Genomic DNA, 25,908 nt, shown 5'->3' with positions numbered 1-25,908 from the left:
TCCTGATCATCGACCTGAATACAAGATGTTCGATGTAGATCGTCCAGGACATCATCCTGGCCGATCATGCGATAGTCCCGGCCGATGTGATCGTATCAATAAACCATTAATGCTTTCCAAAGATACCAGATCAATTTAGGCATGATTGAGTTAGATCGTCCTGACCGATTGCCTAAAACAAAGAATTCCTAAACTGATTATGGCGGTTGATTCTTTCTGAATTGAGCTTATCGTCCTGGCCGATACAGGTATCGTCCAGGCCGATTTGTTGACGGCTGCCTTAATGAGGATGCCCTAATCAGAGTTTCTAATTTTGGACAGATCGTCCAGGCCGATATTAATATCATCCCGGATGATGTTACCAAAAGCAGAAATTATATAAGGAGCAAGAGAATTTCTACCAAGTTATAGCCACACTAAATACAACAGACTCAAGAAAGGAAAAAGGTTACAAACTGACACAGACCTAGTCTACCCAATCTTGAGCTGGTTCCATATTGCAGTCTGAACGTGTGGACCTAAAACGTTAGCACATAAGGCAATCGTAGAGAAATAAGGAATGTTTGCTATCATCAAAATCATAAACCATAGATCCGTAACAAGAAGTGTAGTGAGAAGTAGTGTTGACTCCAACTAACCTTGAAAAGGTTTAAGAATTTAGGTTTTGTTGGCCCAGACCAAGTTTCGTAGAAACTGAACTGGGGTCTCCCTTGTAAAGATTTTGAATTAAAATTAATTTCAAAGGGTTTAAGTTGAAGGTAGAAATTTGATATTTTCAATCTTCTTGCATGATTTTCTTTTATCTGATAGATAATTTATGCATGGTGAAGAATCTAGATTCAAGATTTTCAAAGCCAAGTATTTAAAGGTGATCGAGTATTTTGAGATTTAAGGATTTAGAGGAAGGAAGCCATCTTACTCTTCTTCTTTTTTTTTTGGTGACGCAGTCTGCGTATATTTTGACTTTTGGTGCACTTCGTGCACTTCTTGATTTTTGGCGCATTCGTGCATCTTTTAATTTTTAGCGCATTCGTGCATCTTTTTATTTCAATTGAATTCGAGAAGAGGCTCTGCCTTCTTCAAATACCTTAAATTAATTAATCTTTTTATTTTGAATGTTGGGATTATATCTTAAGTATTAGAGAAGAAAATTCATTCTCTTATATAAGGAAGAATAATCCTCATAGCACATTCAATCTTTTTGAAAAGAGTATGGGATTGAGTTTGAAAATCATTGAATAGATTTTAGACATGCGAGAATCTCCTATTAGGATAGAAAATTCCTAGAAGATTGATAAAAATTTTATTTCTAGAATCAACTAAATTTGTGATAGATTTTAATTCAAAAGTTAAATTAACCCACGAAAGCGGTGGGAGGGAGGGACATCTAAACATTTGATGGAGTCAACTATAACTCTCTCCTGCTTAAGACATAAGGAAGAGGTCAATTCTCATTAAAAATAGGAATTAACTTGTCTTGAAAAGCATGATCTAGTACACTTGAGAAACTGGAAACTTTCCTTAAAGGTTACAGGTCTAGGTGGCAAGACCTTAGTAGTATCGAATTGAATTCCTACAATCTCTTTGGAGGGAGAGACTATTATAGGGTCTGCACTATCCCTAGATACTGCGGCATTATTGCAATCCAAAGATTTATCACGATAGGACCCCATTGAAATTTAAATTTCGACGGTATCACTATCTGGCACAATCTTGGATTATTTCCTCCCTCAAATTACTACTAGGCTAGTAGTTAAGAGAGTGACATTCTGAGTGATTTCTACTCCTCCTCCTCTATAAGTAATGTTGTGGAACACGTGTAGTAACGAGCCCTAACATCTTCTAGTAGAGTGGACGGATCAAAACCCTCAATTAGGGGCCTATACCGTATTGCTGGTGATCGATCAATTCTCTCTCGCTCGAGTCTTTCTGTGTAGTAGTCAAGTAGGTGTATTGAAGATCGTGCTCTCATCTCTACAACATCCTTCTTTGTGTAAGGAGATGGTACGTAGAAGGAACAACGGGTTCTTGATTGACCTCAAATTTGACTTGATCTAAGATTTCCGACTCAGCAGTCATTCTTGCCTTAACAACTTTCTTTCTAACTCTTCGAAGGTAATTCTTTCTCTTATTTTTGTCAACGACAAGGATGCTAGAGCTTGATCCGATCTCAGACTGAGATGCTCCTTCATCGATCGTTATTGATTTCTGGTTTTGATCCTCCTGAGTAGAGAGTATATTGGGTACAGGGGCGACAATGACCTCCATCTAAGAGATGGGGGAGTCAACTCTTGACCCTAAAGTAATCTTAACTAAAGTGAAATTCCCTTGAGTACAAGAAGACAGATCTAAGATTCTTTCTCCATCAACTCGAGGTTTTGAAATTCCATTTTGTACTGAATTAAATTGCCATTGAGAATTTCTTCTATAGGCACATCTCTGTTCAGTGAAAAGATGAGTTTCCCAGCCATTTGAGTGTTTGATTTCCTGGAATTAAGAAAGTGATCTGAATTAGTGATTTTTGAAATTGAATTTGAATTTTAAGTTAGATTGATTTTATTCATAATTTTATAACTCAATCGTGTTTAGTTCACACCAAACACGGTGGTTCATAAAATTGACGAGTTGATCTTGACTCTTTCGCTACACCAATTGACTTGGGGCAAAATGTCAACGTTTGAATTTTAAGTTTGGATTTGAGATTAAAGTCGAATGGATCTTTTTTCAAATTTTGTAACTCAACACACTGAGTTTCACTCAGTCATGCAGGTTTACATAAATAATATGAAAGATCCAAAAATCGGGCTTGACTCTTTCATTTCACCAATTGACTTGGGATGAAATGTCAAAGCCTAAAATTGACTTAAGAACTTTAGAATTGTGTTTCATGTGTTCAACTGCAACAAAATGTTATAGAAAGCACATAGCACTGACAATTGAAGTAGGTTTGAAAGATTTTCCTTTACTTTTGAAACTCAAAATGTTGATTTTTATTTTCAACAAAATGATTAACAAAAATTAAGAGAAAATCAGGAATCCTGGACTTGACTCTTTCACTTCACTGACTAGCTTAGAGTGAAATGTCAAAATCCGAGTTTAATCAAGGGTTTGAATTTGTGTTGCCTATGTTAAACTTCAAAGGGTATTGTATAAAACATATGGCAACGAAGGTTGAAGTTAGACGATCCTAGAAAGAATTTGAAAGCTTGAAAATCTGGCATCATCCCTCTTTTTTTAGAAACTCAATATATTGAACTCGAGTTCAACATAAAGGTTAACAAAAATTTGGAGAGGGAGAGATTCTTAAAAGTCGACCCAACTCTTTCACCTCGACGAACTTTTTGAGAGTGAAATGTCAAAGCTTGACTTTGCCAAAAAGATTCAAACTCTAGAATCAAATTTGAGCTCGAAGTCTGTATTCTATCACACATATCAAATTATAGGAGTTATAATTTCATATGTAATGATAGAATGTATAGATTGATTGAGTTTTGAAAGTGATTGAATTTTGCTTAAAGGATTGAAATCTATGATTTTGAAGTTGAAGTATTTTCTGTAAATTGTGAAACTTAGCATGCTATATATTTGTTTGCACGTGAGTTTACAACATATACAGAAGGATTTTGGCTTGACTCTTTCTCTCTACCAACCAAGTTGGAGGCAAAATGTCCAAGCCCGACCTAAAGGGAGGTTTCCTACACTCACCTCTCTTTTCACATGTCTTAATTGAGTTGACCACACCCAAGAAAGAAATTGGAGAGGGACCAACGGAGAGAAGGGTAGTTAAGACTACCGATTCAATAAAATTCAAACCTCTATTAAAGATGGAGAATGAGATTTATCCCCAGCGGAGTCGCAATTTTTGTTTTGATTGAATATATATATATATATATATAAGTTTTGAAAAAGAATTAATTTTCTTTGGGAATATTTAAATTTTAAATTTTAAAATTTAACACATCGTTATGAACAATATATCACCTCGAAAGAGGATCGTATCATTCCCTAATGGGTTAAAATTTCAGAATTCTAATCTTATCCAAATTATCGTAGTCAAACTCAAAGGGAAAATTACATTCGACTCCGGAGGATCAAAATGGAATTTAACCAATTGTTTGATTATTCTAATTCGAATAAAAGATCATTAATTTCATAATCAAAACCACGATAATAATTGATATATCTCTCCGAAGAAAGAAGATATCAATTATTATGGATTGTTCGAAAATGACGATAATGATCGTCGGGTTTGATTTTTCCAAAGAAAATTAATTAGAGGTTTTGAAAAATTATAGTTTTTGAAAATAAGTTCTGGGTTTCTAAATCTCCTACGAGCGCAAGACCTCGTAGTTAATTACTTCATAGGAAAATTTAAATTTTTCCTACGAACACTCTCGATTAAAATAGCGGTATAAAATATATTTAGATTTTCAAAGCATGATATCAAAGGAGGGTAAGGGTTGGAATTTTCAATCGGGATTGGTTCAAGGTTGAGCATTTATTTCTGGAGTCAAAGGAAGAGGGGTAGAGAGTGTTTTGAGATTCTGAAATAATTCAGGAAACACTCTAGCCTATCCTAAGTGTTGGGCAAGAATTTGATTGAAAGAGATTTTTTTTAGTTTGAGTGGTCGATTTTATTAGAAACTTGGTATTCAATTCCCGAAAGTTGATGTCTTATGGCCTAAGCCAGCCCCAGAAGCTAAGTCTAAATTGGGCATTTAAAAGTGCCCCGAACCTAACTAATGCACTGCGAATCTGGTCTTACCTCGGCCTGGATTGGGGAGCCAGCTAAACCACCTAAATGATTTTAAAATATGATTCCGGTCTTTTTGTAGAGTGGTAGGGACATTAATAAGAAAATTTTAGAGGAATGGGGTTGACATCTAGAGCAGATCTTTAATTGACCCCTTAGACTTATGTTGGGTATTTGATGTCTAAAAAATGCAATTAAATATTAGACTCAATTTTAATTTGTTACTAATGAGATGCAAGCTAATTGACTCAATTGAATGTAAAATTAGTATGTAGCAGTTTAAAAAACTTTTGGCTTAGAAAATAGATTTTTTCCTAAAGATTGCATAACATCCCCTTGACAGATCGGCACCCTCATAGGCCAGGTGGTCTGTTAGAACCCGCAGGCGGGAAGATGCCTAACAAGGTAGAGAAGGTTCAAAATGAATGCATGAAAAACCATCGGCGAGTCCGAGCTTACTTCTTAAGACCGTTTAGAGTTTCTATCTTATCTTAAATTTTTTTTATTTAATTAAAGTAGAAAAGCTTTGACAAACCCTAAGAGCCTAAAATCGTACTCCAGGCTAAACCAAAAGCGGCGTGCAAATAAAAAGACTAGAAAAATAGGAGTTCTAATGCGCAATCAAATTAAACAAATCAATCAAATTAAATTTATCAAATTGAATGTCCATGAGCAAGTACCTTTATTATTACATCACAAAAATTTGCATAAAATTAAAGTGGCCGGGCACCATTGACTACAACCTGGATTTCTAATCCTAAATCAAATGACTTTGATATTTGGGATTCTTCTCATTGTCCATTTCTTCGTCTTCTCACGAACATCTTGATTCGTCAGTTCAGGATATCCAAATGGAAAGAAACTCCCCCTTGAACGGGGTGTTATCTTTCCTCTTTGGATATTTGAAAAGGATCCTAATTTGACTTCCAAATGAAAGAAAACTCTCCCCTTTAGGGATGTCTTTCACCTCTTTGGAATTCATATGGATCAAATATCCAAATTCAAACATTTTAAGTATTTACACCTTATACATCAAATTACATTAATTTGAAATAGAATTCTAGACTCGATCCATAAGGTTACCTAATAATCAGTAGTTATATATTCAATCCAAGCAGTTTAAATATGAAAAATTGAAAAAAGCATTTTTTTAGCCACACTGGCCGCTCTTTTATTTAAAGGGGTCTTAAGCGCGGCAGGTACCTGTGCAAGAGTATATATTTTTTTTTATTAATTGCCCCTTTAATTTCAGCTCTTGTATGAGGCATTGGCCACCTGCATAAGACTGACAAATATAATTCGTCCCTAACCTAGGGGTAAATCTAACATACAAACAACCACAGTACGAAGTGCAATAAGCAGATAAGTAAACATAATAATTCTATACTAGCAAACAGCATGCAGAAAAAGCTCGAAAACCCGGCACACAGCTGCGGAAAAGTAAACACCGGCCTATCCTAAAAACTAGAGTTCGGTGATCCTAGCCAACCATCTAAAGTGGTGGTGAAGTAGGTTGTGTTGTTTTTATTTCCTAAATAGGATATTAGGTGAAGTCATTTGAGATTCGATTGGTTGAAAGGCTTAAGGGATATTTAGTTAAAATTAAATCTTAATGATTTTGAATAATTTTTGGATTAATTCTTAAATTTTTTTGAAACCACTTTGTTTTCACACTGAGCCGTGAAAGTTTTATTCTACCTTTCTTGGGGCTGAGTAAACAGCCTCGTAGGCCTGCGTTACCCAGTGGTACCCGATATAATTAAGTAATTTAAGATTTGATTATAGTTTAAGAGTTAATAAATTTTATTAGAAGTGTTTGGTTACTGATTTTTAAAATTTGATTAAATTAAGTTTGCCATTAATTGATTTGTGTCATTGTGCCACCAGGCTCGAGGAACCAGCCTCCTTAGGACACGTAGCCCCACAGTCCGGAGTAGTCCAGCCGATAAACCAAATTAATTTAATTGAATTAGATATTTTAAAAGGTTAAATAATTAATGATTAATCTATTTTAAGGTTTGACACCACTTAATCCATTTTTGGCGTTGTGCCACCAAGCTCGAAGAACCAGCCTCCTTAGGACACTTAGCCCGCAGCCCAGAGTAGTCCAGCCAATAAACTTTATCTTTAGGATGGTTGTTGTATTTTAAAGGGTTTGTTGAGTGTTTTAAATATTAAACTAACATATTCTGGAGTTTTAAAACAATTTTAAATTTTATGATTTTTTTGAATATTTTAATCATTTAATTAAAGGGTTGAAAATTGACTTTTTATTTAAGGGTATTTTCTGGAAAGTTAGTATTTTTTTAAAATATTATACCTTAATATGATCAGTTAGAAAGTAAGTACATTGAAATCAGATTTTTTTGGATTTTATTATGAAGGTTTGAAGTTTTGAACTAGTTTTGACCTATAGTTGACAAAAAAGTTGACTTTTTGAATTTGATGTTTTTCTGGAATTTTGATATTTTTAATAAATATTAGACACTATTATGAGTTGAATGCAAATGAGTTTGACTGATTTGGATTTTTCTTGAATTAGTTATGAAAGTTTGAAGTTTATGTATTTAATGAATTATTAAAAATCCTTAGTTAAAGGACCTTTTGTGATTTTGCTTCAAATGAGATCTCAACTCCTTGAAATCAGTTCCAAAGGTCAGGAATGACCTAAAGAAAGATTCCCAGGTGTCTGGGACATTTTTGGAATTTTTAATATTTTTTAATTAATAATATCAATTAAATATTCAATTTCACTTAAAACTCAATTAAGGTTTAATTTGCTATCAATTAAAATTGGTTTTAATTTTAATTGGTTAAGGGCTTGATTTTGGTCAGTTAGAGGGGTTGTTTGTATTTTTTGGATTTAAATTGGATTTATTACATTTTCTGGAAGGTTTTAAGGCTTAAACTTAATTAGGTTAATTAAGGGACTAAAAGATTTAAAAAATTAGTAAAACTTTTCTATGGGTTAGACATGTCACTAAGTTCAAGTGTTCAAAGTTTTGAGTTAAAAGGATGTGTATCCTAATTATAGAAAATATTCTAAGTTCTCTAAACAAGTCCTTAATTATTGTCCTTAATGACACTAAGTTTGAATATGCTCAAATCAGATTTTCTCTAACCCTTGAACAAGTAAAATGAACATACAATAGTAATCTAACAAATCCTTAAATCTAGGAGAACCTAGACTAAGTGGTGTCTGGATAACCTAAGCATGAAAAAAACTATTAAAATTAATTTAACAAAAATCTTGATTAGTGAATAGTCAAAATATAACTATGCACTAATCAACCCCCATAATTTCCATTCAAACATAGTCCATCTACACTTAAACTTTCAAAGGGGGTCTCTCAAATAGTTAAAGCTTTAAACATACATATAGTTTTAAAATATATTTCAAGATATATAAATATCTAAATATCTAAATATATATAAGAGTATATTTTAAAGTAAGATCATTGAAGATATTATTAAAATAAGTCTTGAAGAGTTGAGAAACCCACTGACTTTTCAAAGAAATTTGAAAGTAATTTTTTTTTTCAAAATATTTAATATAATATTTAATTAAATACTAATTAAATATTAAAGATAATTAAAATAATTCAAATTATTTAAATATTTGAATCTTAAAATTAACTTTAAATTAAAGTATTTAAAATTTCAAAGATTTTGATATATTATTTAAATATTTTTTATTTTAATACGAACAGATCGGTGTATTATACGTATTTTTTTATTTTTGTATTTTATTTACTATAATGTTTTGAGTTCTCAGTGGTTTAAAATCAATTAAAATGATTTGTTTTAATTAAACAAGGGGTGGCAGTTGGAGATACCACGTGGCGGAACGACAGCCATCCATGCGGACGGCGGCACGGCAAGGCATTCGATCACGCGGTTTCCACTTAAACAGCTCAGCACAAACCCACAGCCGTCCGATTCTTGTAGGTTCCATCCAACGGCGGAGATCAGATCCCGCCATTTGATTTCATTTAGATGAAATCAGACGGCGGATATCAAATCCCGTGGTATAGAATAGAAGGCCCAGATCAATTCAGATAGAGATCTATGCAACGGATCCGAATACACGGCTGGATTAACACATGAAACGACGCAATCAGATCCGTTGATCGAAAGATCGACGGACCAAATAAGGCTCAGTTCATGCAACCAGTGAACCGAGCCCTAGAACCCATTTTTGAGCCCGTTTAGGCGATCCAGATGACAAAATGTTTTAAAATTTTAAATCTAGATTAATATAGTGAACAAAAATTTTGGGGAGTATTTTATTTTATTTAAAACAAGCTTAATAAAAAGCTAATTAAACTAATGTGCCTGGACCTAGGGTTTTTATTTTCACCTTGATTTTCGGACAGATTGAACTATTTTTGGATTCTCTAAGCTTGTAGACTATCCCCGATTTAGTTCCTAGTTGAATCCATGCTCTAACACGCCACGAATCACCTAGAATAAGCCTTGACCGGATTTGAGTTTGAGTTCACCAGAAACTCGCCCGAGGAAGGTTTTGATCTGCGGGATTCGGGTGGGGAAGTGTTGAGGAGTCTCTGGGGAGCTCAATAGAACAGAGACTTTGCCTTGAGAGGTTGAGAGTGGAGAGAGAACGGCTAGGTTAGAATGAAGGCTCAGTTCCTCCTTTTGCCCTATTCAATCCCCTCCAGATTGAATAGAGGGCTGAGATCGTTTGAGTGAGCTCCCATATGGTCTACACCTATCCAGGGAGTGGTTGGGAGCAGATGGAACCAAGGACAAGAGGACATCTTATGTGGAAAGTGTCCCTTGTCCTCTAATGAGCATGTGGAATTGATCTTAGCTGTTTGATCATGATCTAGTGGCTGTGATGGGCTCAAAGAAGGTTCTAAATATTAACTAAACTGTTGTATTGATTTGGATTAGAGTGGGATCAAGTTTAAAAAGGTTTTTGACCAAATTTGACCACTCCAAAGCCCAAGTTGACTGTTTGACCAGTCAATATGCCACATGGGCCTGTGAGTTGGCATGTGGAGATGCCTTGGGTGCTGGAGTGATGATTTGAAGGTTAGGTGTTGGAGTTTGAGGGCATTTAAAGGAACTTGATTAAGTTTGACCAAGTCAAAATAGAATGACTTGGTGAAAAAGACCATGGTATGATTTGTTATGGGTTGGTAGGTGTTCAAAGCTCTGAATGGAATAGAATTGATAATAGTTAAATGAATGGGTCTTAAAATCAAGTAGAAAAGCATATGTAGTGTGAATGTTTATTTTAGAGTTTGACTAAGTCAAAACTCCAATGGATTTGACTCCAATTGAGTTGAATGGGTTTGAAACATGTTTAGAGATGTGTTTGAGAGTTTGAGGGATTTGGGAAGATTTAGATAGGTTGATTTAATTAAATGTAATGGGTAGGGTCATATGGGTCAAATTTGACCAACCATGGCTATTGACTTGGTCAACTATTGGTTGGGTCAAGGGTCCAATTTTGAGTTCAACAAGTTTGAAATGTAGTTTTGAATTTGTTGAATGTGTTTTGAAGGTTTAAGGAGATCAATTAGGTCAAAACACCCATTTGGGCCCTTAATGGGCCTCTTAGGTCAACTAGGTTGACTTGGTCAACCAGGTTGACCCAAAGTTTGGAAATGGGTCCAAGAAGTTTGGTTTGATATTTGAAACTTGCTGGAGGTGGTTGCATTCAATTTGGAGGTCGTTTGGTTTGAAATCACAATTTGAGCCCCATAGGGGTATTTTGGTCATTTTGGGCTCATGGCGACTAGGGGCTGAGATGAGTCCAGAAAAATGCATTTTATTGATCAACATATCAGGATTAATGGTCTAGAAGTGACTAGAGGCTTTGGTGAAGGCTCTAAGGTCAGAAACTTCTATGTGACAGGTCCAGTGGCATAGGGTGTAAATATTTGAAGGTTTTACAGCCTTTGGATTTTGATTTAGTTTTTGAGGTTAGAGACCTCAGAATGGGTTCAAATTTGGAGGGTTGCCTCCAGAGACATGTCCCATCAGTATGCAACTTACAGACTCTAAATCAGAGGTCATTTGTCTGGGTTTTGAAGTATTTGAAAAATCTATGGAAAAGGCTTTCAGGACTCCTTTGGCTTTGGATTTTGGTTTGGATTTATAAGATCTGAATAGATCCTAGGGTCTGGATCTAGGAGAATCCTAGAGTTTTAAATTGGTTTGGAGATTGAATTGATTTAGGGACAAGATTGGTCCAAGTGACCTCATACAAAAATGAGGTCAACACTTAGTTTAGGCGAAATGAAATGATGATTGAACTTAAGATTTCATTCTATAGTTTAAGAATTTGAAGTATGATATGTTATAGGATTTTAGAGAGACCATAATACCATACATGATGAAGATGGGTGATAGCTCCTAAGATAGGCTAGGAGACATGCAAGGAAGTACTTGAAGCATTGAAGAGGCTTCAAAGATCATGCATGAAAAGAAGAGAAAATTGTTTATTGATTTTGTCTCAACAAACAAGGAGTGGGAGACTTAAAATTTGTTTCTAAGATTTAACCATCATGTAATAATGTTTGGTTGGAGCCTTTGGAGGCTCCAAATCATCAAACATGAGAGAGAGGGGTATTCATTTGTTGATTTTGTGACTGAACAAATGAAAGAGATAGCTTAGGATTTGGCCCTAAGCTCCGAGTGATTCATGCAATGATATGTTTGGAGACTTGAGAGGTCACAAACAATCATGCATGCAAGAGGTGTTTGTTTGTTTATTTTATGTTTCAACAAACAAGAGTGACATGATTGATCTAGTGATGAAATTTTTGGAGCATTAGATACTCCGAACTATTCATGCATGAAAGAGAGGAGGTCCTATGAAGGAAACCCCTAATATACACTAGGACTCGAGCAACAAAATAATTGGAGCCTTGAGGAGGCTTCAAACATCATGTATAAAGGATAATTGCATAGGAAGGAGAGTTCCCTATAGTTTGAATGAATGTTTTGAATTCATGTAGAGAGGGAAAACTTGGTCTCCTACAACTTCGAAGAGGTTTCAAAAATGGATTCGACATAATCTAAGAAACCTAGAAGTGTGCGAATGAGGTTTGTATGTTTAGGGGAAAAACATATGCTAAGTTTGATCATCATTGCATTTGAGCCCCTTAATTTATAAATTCTATTAATCATACATATAATTCCGGAGTATGATGAAACATACCCCATAAACCTTTAATGACTATGAGATATTCCACATTTACTTTACAAGCACTTAGATATTAGATGAGCATGCTTACAAATTTATAAATTTTTGGGTAAAAGAAGGAAAGTGAACAAACAACCCTTGATATATACATGCATTTCAATTATTTCATTCCAAACCTCTCGTTTAGAAGTTCTAAAAATAGGATTAGATAATTTCAAACATAAGTGCTCATTAGGTATGAAGGCCCATACATCCTCAAAGTTGTTAGAATTAAATTAATTGTCTTCCAAATCTCTAGAGATTGTGGATTGTTCTAAGCAAATGATAATCACCATTTTAAACAAACTAAATATGATGAAATCTTGTCATGGATTTGGTTGATTATGCATATTATGGGGTTTACAACATAAGTCCTTAAAGGCTTGTGGTAAACTTCACAATGATGTGTATCATAGATCTTTTTGTGAGATCAAACAATTCCATTAAAAAGTTTTCTCCAAATTTATAAAGCAATGAACTTTAGCATAAGTAAAATACCCTAAACATATGTTAATTTTTTCGCGACGGTTCAAATTAGATAACTACACATGCAAATATCATGTTTGAATCCTACCTATGCATATAGGAAATGCGCATTTGAGGTTTGGAAAAGATCCCAAACATTTTTTGGTATGATTGGTTGATATAAAACATGAATTAAAGCCTTTGATTTTCAGAAATTTCAAGAGTTAGAGAAAAGGATGACCCATAATCATTTCCCTAGGCCTCCCTAAGTGTGTGTTCCTACACTTATATGCTAATTTTGTCATAACATGTTAATCTAAGGAGCCTAACCTAACATGTGGCACGGTAAAAGTCTACACCCTAACACTTAATTTTTAGGTTAAATAAAATGGCCTAACATATGGTTTAATCATAGGTGATGGAGGAGATGCATAAATGCAAGATCATACAATTTGGAAGGTGTTAGACACCAATCCAAAACCTCCACACACAACAACATCCTCTTTGGACTCTCTCACATAAGAGCCAAACAAATGGAAACCACCAAGTTTCCACTTTTTTGCGAAGAGGACAACAAATGGGGGACTTTGGGAGAGCAAAAATTAAAGTTTCTAAGGACCTAGGGCTTGGGGATGTCAACCATACAACCATAGCTAGGGGGTCTTAGGGCTTTTCCTAAGTCTTAGGATTTTAATTCATCCGGGCTGTCCAAGCGCTCTAATCTGAGCTCTAAATCATTGTACAAGCTGCTTAGAGGGAAGAAGATTGTTGTCCTAGCTACTCTGGACGTCGTCACCGCTGTCCAAGATGCTCCGGGTGGCTCCTTTGCTGTCCAAGGCACTCCCAAGCCTTCAAACCGCTGTTTGGGAGGTTTTGAAGACTTCCCTTGATGTTTTGAAACTTCCAACAGCTCTCTTATTGCCTCGAGGTCGTCGAAATCGAAGGAGGAAGGAGAAGAAACCTTTCACCTTCAAAAATTGCAGCAAATAAGAGCTACGGTGGCTGTGAGAGGGGCCAACGACTTCGGATAGTTCAGCGGCTAAGGGAGGTGGAGTTTCTTGGAGGTTCAACCAAAGGCCTGGGCCAGATCGGCCCAGCAAAGCACATAAGGAGGCACAAACAGGGGGCTTTGATGTGGAACGGGACTTCGCAAGCAACAAAGAGGTTTTGTTCCGCCTCTACCCCTGGATCTCTCCCTCTCACGCTCTTAAAAATGTACACAAGCAGCAGGTCCACCACCCAAATGGCCCAATGCGGCCTCCTCTATACGTTAAACAATGGAAATTCTACTTGAGTAGATTTCCTGCATGATTGGATGTGAGATTGAGTGAGATTTTAGGTGAAATCTCAGCCCTTGATTGAAAAAATCTGATTTGAAAAATTAATTTAGCCCAAATAAGTCAATTAGTGTTGAAATTAAGCCTAAATCGGACTCGATTCAAATTGATTTGGGTTGGTTTGGTTCCAATTGGGTTCAATCAAGTTAATTTCATGAAATTAAACTTGAATCGGCATAGAATTGCATCAAATTATGTTGAAATGCGCCTAACGAGGGTCTAATTTGAGTCGATTTTAATTTTATTAAATCAAATTTAATTTGATTAAAATAAAATTAATATTATTAAATCAGGGTCTAATTTGAGTCAATTGATGCTAGGCGGTGATTAACTAAGTTGATCGAGCACCATCGAGCCTAGTCGGGCTCGAATCGGCTCGATCCGAGTTGGATCGACATGAAAATGTATGTCAACAAATATCAGCATCTATATCACCATCACTCTGCACAATAGACCAAAGATATCTAAAATGAGTACTTTTATTAATGACTTGATCACCCAAAGTAACAATCCCCCCCCACTAGATCTATTATTAATAACACCCCCAACTAGATTTATTATTATTAAAATTACACTCCATATTTTTAATTTTAGATCTGCTCAAACGAAAGCCTTTAAACTCTAAGGTTAACTTCCATAATTCAAGTTTACCTTCAACCCTCTCTTTAGTTTTATCAATAAGAAGAATATCATTGGCAAAAAGCATACACCAGGGTACAACTTCTTGCAAATGTCTTGTGAGAACATCCATAACTAAAGCAAAAGATATGGGCTTAAGGCTGATCCTTGATGTAATCCAACTTAAATAGGAAATTACTTGGTCAAACCATATTGTGTTTGAAAACACAAGTAACAGCTCCTGCATATACATCCTTAATAACTTAAATATAAACATTATTAACCTCTTTATTTTCTAGAAATCTTCATAGCAGAACTTTATCATATGCTTTCTCTAAATAAATAATTATCATATGCAAACCCTCTTTATTCTCTTCATACTTCTCCATCAAACCTATCAATAAATGTATAGCTTCCATAGTAGACCTACCAGCATGAATCCATGATTTTGATATAAGTTAGAATCACGTCGCAACATATGCTCTATAACTCTCCCATAGTTTTGAAGTATGAAACATTAACTTAATTCCCCTATAATTCGCACAATCTTGTGCATCACCTTTATTTTTAAAAAAATGAATCAACACACTCATTATCCACACATCTGACATCTTTTTAGTCATCTAAATAATATAAAAATGATTAGTAAGCCAAGAAATTCCTTCATCTCCTAAGCATTTCCACACTTCTATTGGAATATCATTAGGTCCAACAGCTTTTTCACACTTCATTTTCTTTAAAGTCTCTTTAACTTCGGTTTTACTAATACGCCCAAGGTTTAAAATTGTGCAATTAGTTATTGAGTAATTTTCTTTAGTGAGGCAAGACATAAGTCTCAAGGCATTTTGAGGTATAAGCCGCAAAATCCAAAAATTGCATAAAATCAAAATGATAATTTTTTTTGTATACTAATCTAACAATATATTAAAAGTTGACATAAAAAATAAATTGACATATATATAAAACATAAAAGTCCAAGATATGAAGTGTGAAATAATAAGTTGTTTGAAATTAAAATAAAATCTAAATATCACAATATTAAGATAACATAAAATATAGTTCAACTCAAAATTTTATCTTTCCTAAATCCCAATATCATATTCATTAACATGCAATTCAAAAAATAAATAGCAATGACATAACAACTCAAAATTCATCAGCATTGTCATCACTAAGAGAGTCTTCATTTGAATCATCGTTAAGATGAACTACTCTCTCCCTACCTCATCTCCTATGGAGTCCAATATCTCCCAATCAGCTTCTTCTACTTTATATCAATTATCTTCCTCTTCCCTAAATATTTTTGAATAATATGAAGATGGGTAATACATTAAGGAAAATAAAGTCTAAGAAAATTATATTATTTATATATCTTTTTTGATTTGTTCTTCAGTTGTGATGGATGTAGATGTTCTATGACCATAAAAAAATCAACATTTAAATCTTCCTCTCGTAATTCAGAAAGCATCACATCCACTTCATCATCTACAAACTACCCGTCATCAAACGTCATATCCTCACAAATCAAATGATCATCGTCATCCTTTAACCCTTTTTCTTCAAGTTCATGTCTTTGAGTTTCCTATTGTACATATTGTACACTAACGAATTCATCCTCAATCTTGACAAAAGATTTCTCCTCTTTGTATGCACTTGATTGTAGGTGCTCCAATTTCATTCACATCTAGATGTAAAGCATATTAATCACAAAACTTTCACATCAAAACATTGCAATTATGGAGTATTATCATCAAATTGAATTCACCACTCAACTAAGATTTATAGAAATGAATATAGTCAATACTCAAAGAACAATTTTTCAAAAAATGAGTAAAATAACAAATGAAATTACCTGGAGATCATTTGGAAATAATGTCTTTTACCTGTTGTAATAAAAAAAATCATATTTATTCCTAAAAGGCACCAATTACATGTCCGCATTTGATTTTTCAGTTGCATCAGCTATCAGTTTAATCAATGTAAAGATGCAGTCCTAATTTTATCTCAGGATTTGTAAACCTATTTTCTATATATTTATATTGAAGGTTTAAGTAATAGTCTGCTGCATGCAAGTAATGGTGAAGCTGTAGCTCCCAAATATCATCAATAATATTCCAAATTTCTCTATAACTTCCCTCTTCGCCCCTTAAGTTGTGAGCAATCATTTCCTTTGTTTCTTCAATAGCATTATAGATGAAACCCATAGCAGGCTTTTTCTCTGCATCCACCATCATTAAAACTTGTACTAATGATCTAGTGATTGAGATGGTGTATAAGGTGCTTTACCAAAATTTGACATTTAAAATAATCTTTCTAACCTATTTTTTCTCAAGTTTCTTATCACATGCACAACTAAACCATTGGGTGGAGGTAAACAAAGAATCCAAAGGTTTTCTAGAATCCAACATACTCCGTAATGTCAAGCAGTTGCAAATCTTATTAATGCTAGTCTCAACATTTTTTTTCTTTGAAAATTTCTTCATAAGAGTCAAAACTCAAGAATTGTTGTAAATAAATTTAGTTATCTTCTTTGCTTTGGTAAGCGTGTTCTTGTGTTGACGCAACTCCCTAAGCTTCTCAAGAATGATATCTATGCAGTGTACAACACATGGAGTTCAATACAAATGTTTTCTCTTCTCTATAACTTTTTCCCTGCAGTCTTGTAAGCACTGACATTATATGTTACCATTTGGACTACTAAATGCTCTCCAACCTCCTAAACAATGTTATCTAGTAATCCAAAGATGAACTCAACATCCTTGACCTGATCAAATGCCTCAATTGACTTCAGAAATACAATGCTGTAAGGATTATTAATATTTTTTTAAATTTCTATTTTTCATATATGACCAGCCATATGATATAACAGTTACACCTATTTGGGCCAAAATATTTTTACTTTCCTCAATGCTTTTTTCAATATTTTCCAACTCTTTCAAAAATCACTTTCTCAAATCATACATGGTTAGAGGTTTAAACCCTCTCACATAAGCTCCAACTGACCAAATCATGTTATAATAAGCAGGTGACGATACAACATTAAATAGAGTTGCATTTTCATAGAAAAATATGCTTATATGTATATATACTATTTTTTGTGCCTCCTTAGAATTCTCTGGGATCATCCTCTGTACAGTAGAGTCATATTCTATGATGTTTATACCATATAATAATCCATGAAACCCCTTGCACCCCTAGAACATATGAGATTCATTGAAAAAGATGAATCCCGACCGCTATGCTCACTCTCGTAGCGGTGCCAACATCAACTCTGTCCTCGAACTGCTTCTGAGCAAGATGTTTTGACATGATAAACTTATTCATGTATGTTTTTGACTATATTAGGAACTTTAATGCAAGGTGCAACAGTCTTGTGGGACCCGGAAAGGTGCTCTTTCATCATAGTCACACCACCCTTCATTACTTTGTCACAGTAATTATATTTCAGATATACATATAATTTTTCATTGTCCCCTACGTTCACTCAAGTGTTATGTTTCCATTATGGATCCTTCTTATGATCCGATGCAGCTTTAAATCTACATTTATGAAACCCTACAATTAAATATTAAATCTTCAAATTTATCGTAAATTAAATTTCGAGCAACCCAAAGTGTTTTCATGATTTCAAATGAAGCCATACTTAAGTCTGTTAAAAAGTAGACTAGGTAATTTGAGCATGTACAATGAACACTAAAAGATGGTATTAATCACCAAAAGAAGAAAGATTATCAAGAAAAGGAATATGTTGAATGTGAAATGCCTAAAATTGTGCAAGACTTGCTCCAATAGAACAAAAATCTCATAAACACGAAATAGGGATGACTGAAGAAAAATAATTCATAAAGTTGACCATAAATTGTTTAGTTAAAGCAAATAATCATGATGAAAATTCACATAACTTATAGTGCTTGAAAGCATTTAATTGCTCCCAAGCTAGTCATTCGACAAGACTCTATTCCAATGTAGATATTGTTAATAATACAACATCATTTGGATAGATGCATTTTCTCCTGATCACCCACCTAATCTAATTCTCATAATACTTGATCATTTCTTTACAAAGTCAATAAAAAGCATATAAAGATATTTTTCTTGCTCAAGGTTACTTTCATTCATTTCTTAACTCAAAAAGTTTCTCTATGATCTTAAAATATAAAAGCAAATTGATCATGTTGTATCAATGTGATTTTCCTAATCTTTATTCCAACATTCTGTCTATAACATTGGAGGAATCAAATGTGATTTTCCTAATCTTTATTCCAACATTTCTTACCATAACATTGGAGGAATCAAATGTGATTTTCCTAATCTTTATTCCATCATTCTTTCCATAACATTGGAGGAATCAAAAGTTAACTCCAGTATAGTTATCGCTATTTAAATCTCCCTATAATAAATTATCCTCTCTGTTCTAATTTAAAAGTATATCTTGCATGAAATTGATTTAGTATATTTGATCATAAAAAAACATGAGAAAAGCATAAGAAAGATACATACAAAAAATGGGAGAAACTAATGCAAGAAAGCCTTAAACTATGATGCACGGACATGGACATGGACACGACATGACCCAGACACAAGACACGGTTTTTATAAAAAAAAAATATAGGACAAGGGTGTGGCATGGATACGACATAATAATTTTTTTAATATAGTATATAGACATTAAGGTAACATTATATTAGAAATTACATACAATAATAAATCAATGTAATGATAACTTGTTTAGCTTATAACAAATAAAGAGAAAGATTCACAACCTCCAATATTCCCATATCATCAACGTGCTCGAATCCATCTCCAACAATATCCCACATCTTGTTATCCTTTGCCATATAAAGTGAGGTCTTCCTTGATAAAAGATGAAGATTTGATAAAAATTACCTTACTGTTTGGAGATGTTAAATGTACTTCCAAATTGATCAAATTTGATATAAAACAAAGTGGAGATTGTTAGTATATTTTTATATCTATTTATTAGTATTTTCTTGTTGTTGGTATTTGTAACTAACCCAACATATTTAATTTGTAACTGTTGTAGTGTAGGGTAGTTTTTTTACTTTGCTTTAATATTGTAAAGCCTTTGTGTGGTGTTAGGTATGGATTCTGTAAATACCGAAAGATCACATATTTGTTAACACATTTTATGAAATCAATTCCAAATAGTTTTCCTCTTGGTTTTATTTCTAAATTTTTCCTCTTGTTTTTATTTCCTTCTACTTCTCTTCCTATTAAGATAAATATTTATGAACTATTCTAGAAGAAAAACATAACAATTCTTCAGCCCAACTCCATGATTCACCAAAAATCCTCTTGTATCCTATTGCTTCAATAAAATACTGCAAGCACTAACGAAGGGTGAAAAAATGGCGAAATCCACTTACAGGACTTGATGAGATGCTCAGTTGGCTCGCCTGCGCGCAGAAATGGTTCGCGACTTGGTCTCGGCAGTGTGCAGAAACGACGATGGTACAAGGAAGGAGTGCTCGGCTTGGCCTCACGCACTCGCGGAAATGACGAAGGAAGGGAAATGATGAGGGAATCATGCTAGCCATATCGCTTCAGGTGTTCGCCTCACTCATTGCATTAAAGTAATACGAAGGAAACTCTGCCAAATAAGAAGGGAGAAATTAGGGCTTGGGTGCTCTGAGCGGAGATATAAAAAGAATTTTTTTATTTATTTATTTAGTTATTAAATATCCGGACACACGTATTGGACACGCGTGTCCGATTAAATTTTATGTATTTCTAAATGGGACATACTAGGACCGTGTCAGATACGTGTTCGTGCCGTGTCGGGTGCGTGTCCGTGTGTTTATTTGAGGTGTACACCTTGTGTATCAAGTTCAAAGTGTTCGCCTTGATGCGCAAAAGGCCTGAATTGCACTGAGGCACGCTTATTATTGCACAATTTTGAACCATGAATACACCAATAAAAATAAAAACTTTATTTTCATTTAGGGTGCTAAGATCATTAAAGTCAATCGCATTCTCAAAGTCTTTATTAAAAAATTTAGCAAAATATCTCATCCGCCTTCATTGAATATCCTCTTCTAATAAAAATACTTTTAGATCTTCATCCTTGATACACTTCACTTGAACTAAATCCTTACTACTCATATCCTTTTTTTAGCTAACTTATACATATATTTTTGCTCCCCTTAGTATCAAATATATTATATAAAATTATAAATCATTACATTGCAAATTGATTTCTTAGACTCATTACTGCTTCTTTATATCTTTTTCAATTATTTGAATTTTTACAACAAAAATAATTTTTATAATAAATATTCTTATTTTTTTAATCTTTTTTTGATCATTTTAATTCCACAACCAACTAATTTTATTATTAATAGTTTTTCTCTTTGATGCTCTAAGTACATTTTTTACAATATTCTTAATAACACTAATTACTTTTTCGCACGTAACATTAGCATCCTCATACACAAACAAAATTTTGAGATATAGAATCTTACTCTCAAAAATATTTTATTAATATTCTTTAAATGCTCTCATCTAATCCTAAAATAACAATCTATTTTATTTTTAATATTCTTCCCACTCATCTTAAAGTTCAAAACTAATAAGAAATATTGGGTATATAAACTCTCACTCGAAATAACTTTACAATCTTTGTAATCTAAATGATTTTACTACCTTCATTCTTGTAAGTGATGAATGCTCATCTCTTTTCTTGAATAAGGTATTAGCAATTACAAAATCATAAGCTAAAAAAAATCTAATATGGTCTTACCACATTCATTAGTCGCTCCAAAGTCATAACCACCATGAATATTTTTAAAATCATCTATCTCTCTACCAATATGTCTATTTAAATATCCTCCAATAAAAAACTTTGTTTCAGATGTATGTTTTCTATTATATTTTTATGTCATTCAAAAATTTTAATTTTGAATATATATTCAAACCTACTTGAGTATAAATGTTTATAATATTAAAAATCTTAGCATCAACAACAATATTTAAAACTATGATTCTATCTCTAATTCTATTAATTTTTACAACATTATCCTATAAAATCTTGCCTATAATCACACATAAACCATTTCTGGTATGAGTCTTACCAGAATATCATGACTTAAATCTTAAACTATTAATCTCCTTAGCCTTCTCTCAAACCCATTTAATTTCTCTAATGCAAAGAATATTAATCTTCCTATGAATCATAATATCTATTAATTTCATTAATTTGTCTGTAAGGAAACTTATATTTCAAGTTTCTTTCCTAATTTTGGAATTATGGACTAGCTTCTTTCCCCACATTCGTTCATGATGTAGGAACTTTTGCCTATTTAACACTGCATCCGGGAGCCATGCAGCGGCCCTTTCTCACTTGTTATTATATTCAGGCCACACAACGCGTCGCTTCCAAGGAACTCCACCTTCCAATTATCAATAATAATAAAAAAAAAGAAACTACAATTTGCTAGTAAATGCTTATAGGCTTTCCTAGGTTACAATAAAAACATAAAAAAGAGAAACCTTGCCCAGTTCATCAGGAAATATGGTATAAATATCAATCAGAAATTAAATTAAATGTTCCAAAAAGAAGAAGAAAAACAAGCTAGTAGAAGACATACCTTCAAAACTGTTTGACGTAATTAGTGATTTGAGGTCCGAGGGGCATAAAGCCACATTATTACAGATCTGACGAAGTCGTAATATAATGTGCAGTACAGTAGAGTAATTGCGCAATATGGTGTCAGCATTAATATACTCCCTCAGTGTACTTCTTGCCTCTGATTCCATCTTCTCATACTGCTCAGGTTCTTCAGAAAAGAGTTCCACAAAGCAAGTTTCAACAGTTCTTGATGGCAGGCCAACCAAACTATTGCTTCCATTATGAGTTCCTTTCATTCTCCGTAAGGAAATACTTTCCATCAAGGCCTACAAAACAAAGAAATACATAGAATCGTATTAGTTAAAAGGCACTCTCTACATTCTAGACTGCCTTTCCTTCAAGAAAAAAAAATAACGGCAGTTTAACTTTATTACTTGTATTATCTTCCACAGTGACATGCTCCGCGGTCATACAAAAGTTTTATAGACCAACTGTCCAAGTAGAAAATAGAAACTTTTATTGATTAATGGAAGCATAAATTTTGTGGCATCTCATTCCATCTTGTTTCTATTTTATGCATTTTATTGCATTGTTTCCCAAACAAATAGAAACACTATTTGAATGTTGACAAATTTTGAAAAGTGAACATTTCCAAATGTGAACATAAATACAAATCCTATCACATCTTCTTGTCTCATTCCATTCTTTCCAAGAGCATAACACATAATTGAAACTTGCAATGCATTTGAATCATGATTTAGCTTAAAATAGCTTTAGTTGTTACTAGTGCAAAAGAGCTATATTGATATAAATTCAGATGCAGTTCTTTAACATGAGGTGTAAATTGGGCTTACTTGGACATAGTTAACCCCCTTCTCAACCCTTCCAATTGCATAAATACTAAATTATCGATGAAGTAAAATGACAATTTAATGCAATCTAGGTACATAACATCAGTAAGGTCCTTAGTCTTTATCATCATTAGCTTTATATGAACTATGTTATGTTAGCACTTAAAATAGATTAAAGATGATAACATCATTTGTAAAAGAGGATAAACCAAAAGGGAACTAAAATAGAGCCTGATACACCCTTTTTTTTTCTTTTTTTTTTATTTTTTTTCTTTTTTTACACCCATTATAAAACATACCTTCAACCAAAGTTTAAGTTTGTGGGGGTGTAATCCAACCACTTGTATTTATGCACCAATATATTTTCACTAATCCAATGTGAGATTAAATTAAATATGCTCGCATGTCTTAGAATAAGAACCAATGTTGGTAGATAATAGTTAAATAGGAAATCCTCCATATAAGGCCAAAGCAAAAACTAATTCATGTACTACTTCAAATAAGGAGAAAAAAAACCCTATTTCAAGTGTTTTTTTTTTTCAAGAAATCAACGCATGCATTCAACATCATTGACTTTTATCCCAACTACGAGGGACCAGCTTCATAAATCCTCCTCTAGCCACTACCAGCTATAATATTAGACATTAAAATCCAAAATAAATACAAACATAACACTTACGAATAGAGATTGGCAAAGCAAGTGGAACACGCCGCTCTTCGCAGTACTGCTAGTAACATTCAATCAAAATCTATGTTCCACATAGATATTGGGTGATCCATTAGTTGGTTTAGTTTAACCCAAAAATTATATCAAAGAGATGCACTAAGAGTAGGGAAAAAATGGAAAAGATGTTGAAAAAAAAAAACAAGAAATAAACAACAAATAAAATTTCTCTTACTTGTAAGCGTTCTATTCCGCTAGCGCTCCCTTGATCCAATGGACGTTGGACAAGTCTCTGCCAATAGTTCTTAATTGAGAATAGAAGAAACCTTAAAAATGCCATGAGAGAGTACAAATCAAAGGAATTATTCTGTATTGGAGTTCCTGTTACTACCCACCTCCTCTCAGCCTTCAACTCAACAACTGCTTTAGTTTGTTGTGATAAGAAGTTCTTAATAACATGGGCCTCATCCAAAATAACTCTCAACCACTCTATCTCCTTCAGTGGGGAATGTGATGACCTAAACTCCAAAGCCAAAGTTTTATATGTTGTCAGCACAATATCATGGCACAGAAGCAAATCCACTTCTTTTTTGCGCTCCCCATGATACAAATACACCTGTAAACTACCAGGTCTAGTATGTTGCTTCAGTTAAGATATCCAAGTCGTAAGGACCGATGATGGCCAAACAACTAAAGTTGTTTTGGGGCTTGAAACATTATCTTTTCTATCCAAAATGCCACCATTATAATCATCAACATCTATTTTACGTTTCTTCCTAGAACTCACAACCCTTTTTTTACCAGACTTGTGCTTCCTTGCGCTAGATGTTCCAACGTCGTCTACCAGGGTATAAGAAACACTACTAACTGGTTTATTAGAAGCAATCAAAGATAACAAAGTGAGGGTTTTACCCAATCCCATGTCATCAGCAAGGATTCCACCCTTGAGCGGCTCTGCCGGTCGTTTGTCAAGTGATTTGTCAGCACATTGAGAAAGGCCCCATTCTTCTCCTTCCAAAATAATGGCAGGTCCTGTGAGTTCTCCCTGTGGACCAACCAACCCAACCCTTCCTTCTGGTGAGGAAACAGCTTCGTCAAGATGACATCCTTAGGAGGTTCAAGAAGCTCAATCCCCTTCCCCTCCTTCCCCACTAGTGCAAATATCTCATCGACCCTTCATCGCTCCTTGAAAACATTAGTGGAGGTGGACTCATTGATAATGTCAAACTCAGATAGGCCAAACTCGTGGTCATTGGGAGTGAAGAGATGAAGGCTGCCGTTTTCAATGGCGCATTGGCTGTGGGGATGGCATCAGGGAGGGCGAAAATATGAATTTGGCAGGGAATATGGTAGGGACTTCTGCCACTAGGCGGGGGCTTGGGAATGATGGCCTCCACGACAGAGATGATGCGCGAGTCGAGGAGAGGAGCAGGACAGCCGCCACAGTGCGCTCGATGTGACCGACTTGAACTGCACTGGAGTTGAGTACCTTCATGGCATTAGGATCGTATGGGTTGAGGGGTTCGCGGACAAGACCCACAAGCTCCCGACCATTGATGGTGCCGGAGTAGTAGCGGAGGCCAACGATATTGGCGATGACGAAGACGATGAGGTAGGAGTCTGAGAACACCTGCGAGGGAACACTTAGGACATCGCCATCTCCGCCGTCGTATTGTTCAAGGAATTGCTTCCAGAGATCGTCTTCTTCCAACATACATAGTCGAAGCGAGAGAAATGGGTTTGGGGTTTTCTGGAGAACCGAGTGGCAAGGGGATTTTGAAAGGCGGTGTGAAATGTAGAAGGATTATATATATATATATATATATATATATTTGTATGAGAAAATAATCAATTTGAGTTTTACTATGTCCATTCTTTTAAGTGATGAGATGCCCCTCTCTTTTCTTAAATAAAATATTAAGAATTACAAATCATAAACTAAAGTAAAATCTAATATGATCTCATCACTTTAATTACTTGCTCTAAATGCATATCTATCATGAATACTTTTAAAATATTTGATAACTCTACTCGCATGTTCATTTAAATTCCCTTAAATTAAAAATCTTTCTTCAATATATATCATATATATTAATTCTTCTAAGCCATTCTAATTTTTTTTTTAAACATATATCCAAACTTACTTGATGAGAATAAACACTTGTAATATTAGTGATCATAGAATCAACAATAAATATTAAAGCTATAATTTTATCTCTATTTTTACCAATTCATATAATATTATCCTTCAAACTCTTATTTATAATGCCACCTAAATCATTTCTAATATAACTTTGAGATGTACACCATAATTTAAAACATAAACTATCAATCTGCTTTACCTTTTCCCTAACTCAATTTAGATTCTTAAATTTATAGAATGTTTATCTTCCTATGAATTATAATATAGATTAGT

The 25,908-nt window shown here is 34.1% G+C and overlaps 1 pseudogene; it reads right to left on the bottom strand.

Annotated features, from left to right (window-relative positions):
- Positions 1-21,520: 21,520 nt before the first annotated feature.
- Positions 21,521-25,259, bottom strand: LOC110098568 (annotated as a pseudogene).
- Positions 25,260-25,908: the final 649 nt, after the last annotated feature.

Source organism: Dendrobium catenatum, unplaced genomic scaffold (assembly GCF_001605985.2).
Source record: "Dendrobium catenatum unplaced genomic scaffold, ASM160598v2 fragScaff_scaffold_777, whole genome shotgun sequence".
Taxonomy (NCBI): Eukaryota; Viridiplantae; Streptophyta; class Magnoliopsida; order Asparagales; family Orchidaceae; genus Dendrobium; species Dendrobium catenatum.
The sequence above is the reverse complement of the archived record's forward strand: the minus strand, read 5'-3'. Positions and strand labels throughout refer to the sequence as shown.